The following is a 12,422-nucleotide window of genomic DNA, read 5'->3' on the forward strand; positions in this document are numbered from 1 at the left end:
ATGATTCAAAACCAGGTTTTTACAAATTCACATCTAGCAGTCAGCTACATTGCCTCTCTCCTAAAAGGCTTTGGATTATCCAATGGGCCACAACTCCTCCTCAGTTAGCATGGACAATAGTGGGGGCAACTGATTTTAAGGTATATGTTTGTCTGATACTGATTTTATTGGATGAGAACCCTCTACATGCCTGTTTGCAGCAATGCTTCTAAGTTGTCAATTCCCTAATTAAGAATAAAGATAATAGCTCCAATTACCATAGGTCTGTTATTTCATCAGTACTGGGAATCCTCTATGAGGGACTTTGTATATCCTTGGCTTAGACAATTGCCTGAGGCACTAAGGTTAAATGACAACCAGGAAGTGTCAGAATCAAGATTTGAAGTGCTAAAGTCAGTTCTCTGTCCATTACTCCATATAGTCCATTTTTCAAATAGTCCTTATTTTCAAGTCACTGACTGTTTTTTGTTGTTGGTTAGTCACTTCACACTCTTCCTGCCCCTGTTTGGGGTTTTCTTAGCAAAAATACTGAGTAATTTGTCACTTCCTTCTCCACTTCTTTTTACAGATGAGGAAACTGAGGCAAAGAGGGTTAAGTGACTTTCCCAGGACCACATGGCTAGTAAGTGACTGGGCACATATTTGAAGAAACTGAAATTGAGCCTCCTAACTTCAGGTCCACTATTCTATCCATTAAGCCCCCTATTTGTCCCTGGTCTCTTGTTAGCACATCTATTTCTACTACCACAATTCTTTGTTGTGCCTCCAAAGTGACACTAACACGAGAGTGTGTGTGTGTGTGTGTGTGTGTGTGTGTGTGTGTGTATGTGTGTGGAAGGGTTATACATATCTAAATATACCTATACAAATACATTTACATGTGTGTATACATACATATATATACACACCCACATACACATTTCTGAGAGCCATTTATCAGCCTACACCAGAACTGGTCAGAATCCCAGTTTTGCTACTTAATACCTATTTAATCTACATTTCATCTCCTTGATCATCACTTCCCTCACATGTGCAGTAGTAGAATCAGACAAGACGATCTAGAAAGATCCTTCTCCAATTTTAACCAAGGTTGGATCTCATCAAAGGGGCCTGATATTTTCTTCTTATACCTTCTCACTGATCTCAGGTAAATACACCCTATGACTTATCTTCAGTCTGTCCTTCTGAATCCAAAACAGGACTGCTTCACATCATCTCCTAAATATCCAAATGAAACAATATTTATAAAACACTTAGCACAGTGCCTGGCACACAATATACACTTAACAAATGATCATTTCCTTCCTTCCATCCATCCTGAGGGACCAGAAGCTTCCACTCTTCATGTTTTGCTATGAATCTGAATTTCTGTGACTTCCAAAGCCAAGAGATGGCTTTGCTATGACATTAAACATTTCTTCTCTCAAGACATGGAGTAGAAGTCAAAGGAAACTCCTGGTCCTATCCCTGGGTGGTGGCAACACAGATCAGCCCCAAACTGACAAGGGTAATTCCTGGTATACAAATCACATTTCCATTGTATTTTCTTTTTTATATACCCACCATAGCCTAAGCTAGGGCTAACCTATGATGGAGAGGAAGAAAAAGAGCAAAATAAGGGAGGAGACTCAAAGTGATTCAGATCTAACAGCAAAACCTATTTTTCCAGAAATTGAAGGAACTTTTTTTTTTCTGTGGAGTTTCAGGAGACCAAATGATTCTTTTCCACAGGGGCTGGGTGAAGGGTCTCCCTGCCAAGTTCAGTGAAGGGAAATGGAGGAAGAAGCTGCAATTATCTCTGTAAATTCTATAATTTTTTGAAATCGGATTCTGGAGTCAAAGCTAACCTGGAATATGTTAAGACATTTAACCCCAGTGACAAGAATGACAGAACTGGAAAAATCTAAAGAATTAACTTTTTTTTTTTCCCTAGGATGTTCCTGAAAGTCTAAGGTCATTTTGATCAGCAAGTTTCCCATAAATTCTAGGAAATCAACTATACCCATTGTGCCGGTGACAGAAAAAGGAATCCTCCTATACTTATCTCCCCCATTAGTATAGCAGGAGAAAGAAAAAGATTAATTTAAATTCAAAACTAAAGTAGGAGGGGAGGTTACAAATGTCTTTTCAAACTTGGCCTTCTAATTCTTCCCCTTCTCACTTGCTCATTACCTCTTCCTTTACTTACCTAATAAAAGTGTCAACACCATTAGTCAGGGGGAAAAAAAAAGTTTTCTCATAGTCTCTAGAGCCAGAAGGGACTTCACAGATCATCTGCAGAAAGAGTCACCAAGTTTAGGGCTCTAGTGCCATAACCTAGTGTGGAATAAAGAAAGGAAGGCTGATCTTGGAAGTAGGAGAGCCCTGCCTTGGTATCCTGTCTCTGATTACTACAGTTATCCCTTCTATATTACAGGGCTAGGTGCACAGTGCCCTCACAATCTAGAAAATTTAGGTAAAAATCTTTGCCCTCTTTTCATATCAAAGAAGAAGCCAGAATTTTTTCTTTTTTCTTTTAGGGGGAGTTTATAGTACCTTATTGTAAAATATGGATACACTTTTGGTATTAAAAGATGAAATGTGTTAATATTACACAACGCTATACATATGTTTTATGCATTTCTAAACTTTCTGTATCATCTGTCAACCTTTGCATGTCATCTGTGCTTCTACAAAACTCCCAAAGAATTCCCATTTAATTTCTTAAGCTCATCCACCATATATCAAAACCACAATGGGGAGTTGTGAAGGAAAAGGGATAACTATAATCATTTAACTCTCCCTCTCTTGGTAGTTAATATTTTTGTGATCCTGGGCAAATCAATTAATTTTCAGACCTTCAGTTTCCTCAGCTGTTAATTTAGAGCAATAATATTTATGCTGCCTTACAGATTTGTTTGGAAGATAGCATTTTTTGGTAAACTGTAAGGCACAAAGATGAACTATTATTTCATGCTATATACATATATACATACATACAAATATACACATATCTTAACTTTACTTTAGCCCAAACTAGGCTACTCCTTGTCCTTCCTTTACATCTATGCTTTTCCATTTTTATCCATGAAATATACAACCCCTTATATACTTACATTTCTCTACTTACGGAATTCCTCCTATCTCCCTTATTTCTAGTCCATCTGAAACACTCTAAATTCTCCCCAAAATCACTGAGAAAAAATAATATATTATATTATTAACTAATAATAAGTACTCTCCATTTCTCTTTCTATTTTCAATAAAAGCCCGTCTCCTATTAAGTCAGTCAGTCTCTGAAAGCATAGCTGATAGATGAGCCTACTTCTAACCCTTGAGAACCATGCTTCTCAAATTCTGGGCAGGACTCCACCCAATTTCTATTGCAAGTATAAACAAAATCCAGTCTTAGCAAGTCCTTAGGCTGAGTTGTTGGCTTTTGGTCCCCTCCATAAGAATTTAGGATTACTCAGTTCATGGAGAAAACTGCCAGAGAGGTCCAGATGGAGACAGCTTTGCCTACCAGATTTCTTGAGACTACTGATTCTCATGATCATGCCAAGAAGAACTGAAGACATCTGGCCTTCCCCTAATTAAATGCCCCTCCCCAAATCAATGTTGATTTTCACTAATAGGGAGAATTCCCTTTCAGAGGGTATTTAAGGCATTTCACAGTCTCCCTAGGTGTCAATGACTACCCAAAGGAACCACTGACCACCAATTTATCATTATCAACTAGCCTAATAAATGAATTGATTGTTAATTATCCAGAAATTAACTCTCAGGGTTTTTTTCTTCATCTCACCATAAAGGTCTCTTGCTCAAAGAAAGCGACTGAATTGTACTTTGTGTACTGCTCTCATGAGTTTTAACAAACTATAGCTATTTGTATAAATGCTTTATTCCCATCACATAGCAAACCTTTGGGTCAAAATCTTACCTAAACTTTCCCCAAGTCCCTAGCATAGTGTTTGATCCACAATGCATTCTATTCATATTTCACAAATATTTGTTGAATTGAATTATCATTTACTAAAGAAACAAAATATATGTACCTATGTACATTACACATTTATCACCATTAGGTATCATCATTGGCATGGTTACACAATGGAATGACTATGGGATTTAGAGTTAAAAGACTATGGACTCAAATCCTGGCTTTCTTCTAAAGTTCTAGGTCACTAGGATGACCTAAAGCAAATTTCCTTCTATCTCAGGGTCTCAATGTCAATAAGACGATGTTGAGTTAGCATCTCAATTCTTCCAAACTTAGCTAGTTCAAGCATAACCAACACTTCCCCCCTCTTAACTTCATTTTTTTCATCTGTTCATCAGGAGACAGGATCCACTGAGACAATGAATATAAAAGTTCCTTAGAAACCATAAAATCTGGGGAGGCAGGGTGAATAAGTGGAGAAGCCTTTGCATTTGGAATCAATGGAGTTGGGCTTACTTTCCAAGTCTGCTGCTTAAAAGTTGTGTGACTTTGGCCAAATCAAATAATAACAATAACATATTTACACAGTACTTTAAAGTTTATAAGTGTTTTATCTTCACAATAACCCCGGGAAATAAATGTTATTATTATGCCCATTTTCTAGATGAAAAAACTGAGGTAGACAGAAATTAAGGGATTTTTCCCAGGGTCACAAAGCTAGTAAGTGTCTGAGAGATGGAGTTTGAACTCCAGGTCCAGTGCTCTACATAATATGCCACCTCTCTAACCTCTTCTTCTAACCTGCTTCTAACCTCTCTAAACCTTAATTTCCTCATCTATAAAATGAAGGAATTAGGCCATATGTGTTTTTAGATCTTGATCTATATCTGACCACTGAACCCAGACAGCTCTGGAGGGGACGGTGCAGCAAGTGACCTTGCACAATCCTCCCTCTCTTAAATCCAATTCACTTGCATGCCATGGCATCACCTCCCTGCTATCATGGCCCTCTTTAGGAATGAAGGACAAACAATAATAAATCTTAATTCTCTATAAATGTAAAGTATCATTATTCTGTTGGATGATATTAGTGATTCACCTCCCACACTTCACTTGGGTTTACCACAGTTTACAGAAGGCAGTGTCATTTGGAAGCCAGCTTGACAGGGTATAGTGGTAATGACATTAAAGATTCCTATCAATGAAACAGTTGACCTTCAGCCCCACCAAGACAGGAGCAAGTTTCCTAGGCTTTCCCTGAGGCCAGATACCCTGCTCTGATTCATCAGTTATATGGGTCATCCTCCACCAAATGAGTATCTCTGACTAGTGACCTCTCATAGACAATACCAAATCCAGCCCACATTTCTGCTAACCATCCTTCATTCACTAGCCCTACTAGTCCCATCCTAGTGAGCTCAGAGGATACAAACCTTATTTTAATATCAGTCAAATATAGAGTAAGTCAATCAAGGACTCCATGTTCCAACTAGACTATCCTATTTGCTGATCTCTCCTGATATCCTCACTCACTCTCCCTTCTCTCTAAAATTATCATCATTCAGTTATTTCCAGTCCTCTCCAACTCCTTGTAATCTCATTTGGGGTTTTCTTTACAAAAATACTGGAGTGCTTTGCTTCTCCAACTCATTGTACGGATGAGGAAACTAAAACCAGCAGGGTTAAAGGACTTGCCCAGAGTAACACAGCTAGTAAATGTCTGAAGCTGGTTTGGAACTCAGGTCTTCTTGACTCCCAGCCTGGAGCTCTATCCACTGTGCTACCTAGTTTTCTCTTCTCCAAAATTATTTTGTATAAATAATGTTTGGATCTATAATTTTGCTGATATTGGAAAACTCGCTCTGCTAGGGCAAACAGGAAGATAGTGTTTAAGAAGTCAGGAAAATCTAAAAAGGCTTTCCTTTTATACTCCAGGATCTCTAGTGTTCCTTCCTACCTTTAGCTTTGCTAAAGTCCAATGGTACATGTCCCCTTAGATCTATATTAAATTGAAGACAGGATTACCAACATTGCCCTGTTTATCAGTGTCTCTTCAATTTCCTTATGATTTGTGTAATTTATTATGTTCCATTGATGTTCTTTGGAGCATGTGGATGCTCAGGGAAGGAATGTTCACTGTAAGTTAAGTGAGTTCATTGTATCATCCTAACCCTAGTTCCTTTTTTTGACCAGAATATATAATAGGTATGTAATGTTCAGGCTAGCTTTCTGTCATAGTCTGATCCAGTCTCTTCCAGCAGTCTGGCAGTCTGATAGTCTGGCAGTCTCAACCAATCTCCCCTTGAGACTGACTTTCTCCCCAGTTTAAATTAAACTGAATATGTGTGAACATATATACTAAGTATATATGTGAACTAGAGAACCATCATCTCATCAATTCCACTGAGTTAACACCTTGTTTCAAGTATACTTCTCCAGAGTTCCAGCCCTCTACAGAGGTAGATCAGGGAAATTCTATAGACTCTATTTGGATATTAGTAAGACAAAGCAAAAAGTCTCTCATAATATCCTTGTGAAAGAAATATATTGTTGTGGGAGAAATGGTAATAAAATTTATGTATTGAATTGTCATTTATAAGAGTGCTGATTAAGATTAAGGTTTCTGTTCTAAGAGCAAATTAACCGCTGGAATGAAGCAACATGGAATGGTGAAATCAAGAGACCTGAATTTACCACTTGCTTGTTGAATAAATCATTTACTTCTTTGGGCCTCAGTTCCCTTAGCTGTAAAATGAAGATGTCACATCAGGTGATCTCCAAGATACCATCTAGCTCTAAGTCTATGGTTTTATGAATGCTGTCAGGTTCTATCTTCAATCCTTCCCTAAGCAACATTTTTATCCTAAGATGAATATTGGCATATTTTTAGAAATCTCAGAAACTTAGGGAACTAGGGTAACATTGTAGGCTGAGGGCTAGACCTAGATTCAGGAATGGTAAGTTCAAATCTAATCTTTGACATTTATTAACAGTGTGACCCCAAGCAAGTATTTTGGCCCAATTTAGTCACTCTCATGGATTTTCTCTTTAAGCCAGTTATGCTTTTATCCCCCAGAAAAGGATATTAATTCACTTTTTAAAATCAGGATCAAAAAAATTCCAAAGAAAATTAAATTTAAATTTAATAAAGCTGAAAATTCAAATGATTGGGGGGCAGCTAGATGGTGCAGTGGATAGAGCACCAGCCCTGAAGTCAGGAAAACTCAAGTTAAATCTGGCTGCAGACTCTTAATATGTCCTAGCTGTGTGACCCTGGGAAAGTCACTTAACACATCCTAGTTGCGTGACCCTGGGCAAGTCACTTAACCCAATTGCCCTCACCAAAAAAAGAAAAAATTTAAATGATTGTTTATCTTTTGGTTCTAATTCCATTGTTCCCCCCACTGTGCAACATTTCCAAAATTGTTATGGAAATCTAGAGAATGGAGGTATTAGTCAATGAATGGAAGTCACAGACAAAAGGGGGCATCCTTGTGGGGTAAAAAAAGGATGGGAATTGAGGTGCAAAAGTAATGACTAAAATATTAGATATCTTAACATACAGCTTCCACATAAAACCATCCACTTTTCTTAATGAAACAAAGTTCAAATCAAAGAAAACAAAATATTTACTCCAACTGACAATGAATGAATCCCATCATTTAATTTAATATGGTATATACTGAGATTATATCTCAATGTGAGGATGACATCTTCATTTGTGATCTTGGTATGAACTCATAACATAGGTGGTTTGTTACAAAGTGTTTCATTCTTAGGCTGAAGCATGCAAATTCAGATATAAAATCTCTGTGTGGAAGTAATATCATATAACAGTAACTAATATGTATATAGTGCTTTAAAGTTTGCAAAATACTTTACAGATACCTCACTTGATCCTCTCAACAATCATATGAGATAGATGCTATTATTATTTCCATTTTACAGATGAGGAAACTAACGATATCTAAGTAACAAACCAATCACACAGCTAACTCAGTTTCTGAGGCAAAATTTGAACTTGGGTTTTTCTGATTCCAAATCCAGCACTCTATCCATTGTTTCACCTACCTTTTCTATTTCTCAGAATCAAGGATCTTGCTCAGTATAAGAAATGAGCTGCTTTCTCCCAAATTCACAACTTTTTAAAATTAAATTAATTCAAGAATGATTATAGGCAATAATTTGAATTTTCAACTCCATTAATTTAAAATTCATTTTCTTTGGAGTATTTGTCCCTAATTCTAAGAAGTAAAATAATTATCTCTAGCCTAATACAACTGGCTTAAAAAGAAAATCCATGGGAGTAACTAAATCTTGCAAGTAAATACACTAGAGATATTTTTAATTGGCAGCAATATTAAAATACAAAAAAAAATTTTAATCCTAAAATTATTTCCCTATCATTTATTATTAGGATTCATAAACACCATTGTGTTTAGCTCTTTATACCTCTCACATTGACTAAGATGACAGGAAAAGATAATGATAAATGTTGGAGGAGATGTGGGAAAAGTGGAACACTAATGCATTGTTGGTGGGGTTGTGAAATGATCTAGCCATTATAGGGAGAAAAATGGAACTATGTCCAAAAGGTTATAAAACTGTTGCATACCCTTTGATCCAGCAGTGTCATTACTAGGTCAGTATTCCAAAGAAAGAATAATGAAGAGGAAAGGACTCACGTGTGCAAAGATGTTTATAGCAGCTCTTTCTATAGCAACAAAGAATCAAAAATTGAGTAGATGCCCATCAATTAAAGAATGGCTGAACAAGTTATGATATAGAAATATAATGGAATGCTATTGTTTTATAAAAAATAATGAGCAGGCAGATTTTAGAAAAACCCAGAAAGACATATATGAACTGATGCTGAGTGAAGTGAGCAGAACCAAGAGAACATTGTACAAAGTAACAGCAAAGTTATATAATGATCAATTGTAATGGACTTAACTCTTCTCAGCAATGAGATGATCCAAGACAATTCCAACAGATTTGGAATGGTCCACATCCAGAGAGAGAATTATGGAGATTGAATATGGATCAAAACATGGTATTTTCATTTTTGTTTGTGTTTGCTTTGCTTTGATTTTTCTTTCTTGTTTTTTTTCCCTTTTGGTCTAATTTTTCTTCTACAACATGACAAATGTTGAAATATGTTTAAAAGGATTGTACATATTTAACCTTTTTTATTCTTATAGTTTTTATTTACCAGATATATGCATGGGTAATTTTACAGCATTGACAACTGCCAAAACTTTTGTTCCAATTTTTCCCCTCCTTCCCCTCCCCCCCGCCAGATGGCAGGTTGACCAATACATGTTAAATATGTTAAAGTATAAATTAAATACAATATTACATATTTACCCTTGATATCTTGGGAAAAGGGGAGATGAGAGGAAGGGAGAAAAAATTGGAACATAAAACCTTATAAAAATGAATGTTGAGAACTATATATGTATTCGGAAAAATAAAATACTATTGAGAAAAAACATACCATTATGGTCAGAAAGCAAATGCAATTAATTGTGTTAGCCTTGTATGGATGTAACAAGCAAAAATCAACTAATAAGCATTTATTAATAATAGTTAAAAATCATATAGCACTTTTAAGATTTGCAAGCACTTTAACAAATTTCATTTATTCAGTGTCTACTCTGTGCCAAATACTGTTCAGGGAATGCAAAGACAAATATTAACCATCTCTGCCCTCAAGTTTGCATTGCATTGGGAAATACAATATAACATAAATATGAATAAAATACGTACAAATAAACACAAAGTAATGGTGGGAGAGGATACTAACTAGCAGCTATGGAGATCAGAAAAGGATTCGTGGAGGTGTCTCCTAAATAGAGACATCTGAAGAAACAAATGTTTTCTAGGCATAAGAGAGAATCAGTGAATAAAACATCAAAATGATATCTTTAAAGATATTTAAAGTATTTACTTTATACAGAATAGGCTGGCAAGACAAGATAATTTTTTCAGGGAAAATTAGATGATCCATTATGAACAAAAACAAGCCTTTTAAAAACCATGTCTGGGTCATTAAAAAAAGATTGCTCAAATCATATAAAGTTACTTACAAAATCAAAAAGTGTGAAAAGCCTCTTTCAGTGGCTAAACATTGGTGCCATCTATAACTAGCGATAAGCCCAAAACAATCATATTAAAATCATATTAAAAGAGTTTTAAGTGGTTCCATATACAGATATTATGTTTGCTTTTCTCTGTGTACCCAGCACCAGTACAGGAACTTAATAAATAAATATTTGTTTACTGACTGATTATCCATCTTCCTGATGAACTTTGTGATCAATTAATCACATAAAGTAAAATCTTCCTATTTTGCATTGCAAGTGGATAAAGCAACCAGTGTAGTCTTTTAAAAATATTTTATAGGTATCTTTTGCTTTCACATTACCTTCATTTTTGTAATTATCAAATCTATTTTTTTCTTGGTTCTTCTTATTTCATTCTGCATCTATTCTTTTACATCCATGCTTTTCTAAATTCTTTATATCCATCATTTCTTATGATACAATAATATTCCATTACAATCACATACCCACACTTTGACCATTCCCCATTTGACATTTAAAGATGTTCATTTAGCTATATGTGTATAATGTATTGTTTGGTTTGGGGTTTCTGCAAGGCAATTGGAGTTAAGTAACTTTCTTCAGGGTCACACAGCTAGGAAGGTCAAGTGTCTAAATTCAGATTTAAACTCAGATCCTCCCAACTACAGGGCAAGTGCTCTATCCATTGTGCCACTTAGTTGCTTCTAGTAGAATGTATTACTGAAATTTATATTATGGAAAATCTGTGACCTCCCAAAACTCTTAATGGCAATGTCATATCAAAAAAAAAAAAAAAAAAGTTCACCATAATGGATGTACTTTTAAATAAAAATTATATTATATGGGAGAATTCCAATTGCAGAAGGGTCCATATTTTAGACTAGAGCTTATGGATCTACATTTTATTCTGACATTGATAGAGTTCTATGTAAAGTATTTTGCAAACTTTAAAGTGATGTAGATAGGTGGCCCAGTAGATAGAGCACTGAACTTAAAAGCAGGAAGATCTGACTTTTAATCCTACATTAGACATTTACTAGCTATCTGACCCATAGACAAGTTATGTAATTTCTCTGTCTCAGTTTTCTTATCTGTAAAATGGGAATAAGGTAGCACCTACCTTATACAGAGTTGTAAAGATCAAGTGAAATAATGTATGCAGTTTTTTTACAAACCTCAAAGCACTATATTTGTTGTTGTTTAGCAGATCAGTCACATCCAACCCTTCACAATGCCATTTAGGTTTTCTTGGCAAAGATACTGAACTGGTTCACTTTACAGATGAAGAAATAGAGATAAACAGAGTTCAGTGACCAGTTACCAACTAGTTGTGTGACTTTGGGCAAGTCATTGTAGTTGTTAACTATCAAAAGACAAATTATCAACCTCAATTGGGTTTCTGAGTAATGATAACATCAATATGTAACATTTGATAAAGTTTTGCAACAAGAAATAAATCTGCCCAGAACATTAATCATCATATTATGATTTTCATTTTTACAAGTTACAAATATGGAAATTATAATAGATTTTGTTCATAAAAACCTGTATATGTCATGTTACTTTATATATTTAAGATTTGTATTGTTATAAAATTGTTTTAAATCATTAATTTTGTTTGAATAAAGAATGAACAGAAATTATTTATATAGATTGTTATATGGAAAAGGAGACAGTGGTTCATCACCCTTATATAAAACCTTGAAATTTTTTTTGCCTGATATAAAGAAAAACTTCTAGGCATTTAGAAAAATCCACAGATGGAATAGGCTGCTTTTGAACTTACAATTTGGATATAGCTTGATACCTTCAAGCAGAGTGATAAGTAGCTTCCAAAGATGAAAATTCCATCTTTCTTTTTTTTTTATAGCTTTTTATTGAGAGAACATATGCATGGGTAATTTTTCAATATTGTCCCTTGCAATCACTTCTGTTCCAACTTTTCCATTCCTTCTCTCCACCCCCACCCCTAGATGGCAGGCAGTCTCATACATGTTAAACATGTTAAAGTGTATCTTAAATACAATATATGTATACATATTTATATAGTTTTCTTGTTGCTCAAGAAAAATTGGATTTAGAAAGTTAAAAATAACCTGGGAAGAAAAACAAAAATGCAAGCAGTCCACATTCATTTCCCAGTGTTCTTTCTCTGGGTGTAGCTGGTTCTGCTCATCACTGATCAATTGAAACAGCTCATTGCCGAGGATATCCACTTCCATCAGAATTGATCTTCATATAGTATTGTTGTTGAAGTCTGGTTCTGCTCATTTCATTTAGCATTAATTCATGTAAGTCTCTCCAAGCCTCTCTGTATTCATCCTGCTGGTCATTTCTTACAGAACAATAATATTCCAGAACATTCATATATCACAATTTACCCAAGCCATTCTCCAAATGATGGGCATCCACTCAGT

The sequence above is a fragment of the Sminthopsis crassicaudata genome, chromosome 4 (genome assembly GCF_048593235.1).
Source record: "Sminthopsis crassicaudata isolate SCR6 chromosome 4, ASM4859323v1, whole genome shotgun sequence".
Lineage (NCBI taxonomy): Eukaryota > Metazoa > Chordata > Mammalia > Dasyuromorphia > Dasyuridae > Sminthopsis > Sminthopsis crassicaudata.